Here is a 657-nt window from a genome sequence, read left to right as displayed (position 1 = left end):
CACCCTTACTCCCCATCGCCCCTACCCCAAGAAAGGTACCAATCTGGCTATGCACATTCCAAGGATCTAGTCTTTATTTCAATCTGCCCAGCTGTTACAGTTTTGTCACAAAAACAAAAAAAAAAAAAAAAAAAACCAAAAAACCACAAGTTAGTAAAGATACTCGAGTACGTCAGCCTCGGAGGAAGCACCAGGAAGCCGTGGTGTTCCCAGAGCAGCATCCCTAGGGAATGCCTGCTGCCTGCCCACCTCTCCCTCCCTGCACGGGGAAATCTGAGATGTCTGGCGGGCACAGCGATCCAGGCACCTCCGTGAAAAACTTTTGTGCTCCGGACACCCAACGACTTCAAAGCCACATTGGACTGAGAGAGCCAAACCCTCACAACACCAGAGGGTCTGTTTAGAAGACATTTTTTCTAAGGCCAACTAACTTCACCCCCCCACCCCAGGCTCCATTTCTAGCTAGAGAATGAATTTCAAATGCTATCAGTGGCTCACACAGGGAATCACAGAGCTGCTTGGGAATTTGGCTGCTTTGGAGATAAGACCTGCCCAAGGGAGGGTCTCCAGCATGGAAGAGGTCTGTCCACCTCCTTGGAGGACACAGCAACAGCTGGAAATGACTGACCAGTGACCTGGCTGGTTTGTGCTTCAAAG

The sequence above is a fragment of the Corvus brachyrhynchos genome, unplaced genomic scaffold (assembly GCF_000691975.1).
Source record: "Corvus brachyrhynchos isolate BGI_N302 unplaced genomic scaffold, ASM69197v1 scaffold65, whole genome shotgun sequence".
In the NCBI taxonomy this organism is placed as follows: Eukaryota; Metazoa; Chordata; class Aves; order Passeriformes; family Corvidae; genus Corvus; species Corvus brachyrhynchos.
The sequence above is the reverse complement of the archived record's forward strand: the minus strand, read 5'-3'. Positions refer to the sequence as shown.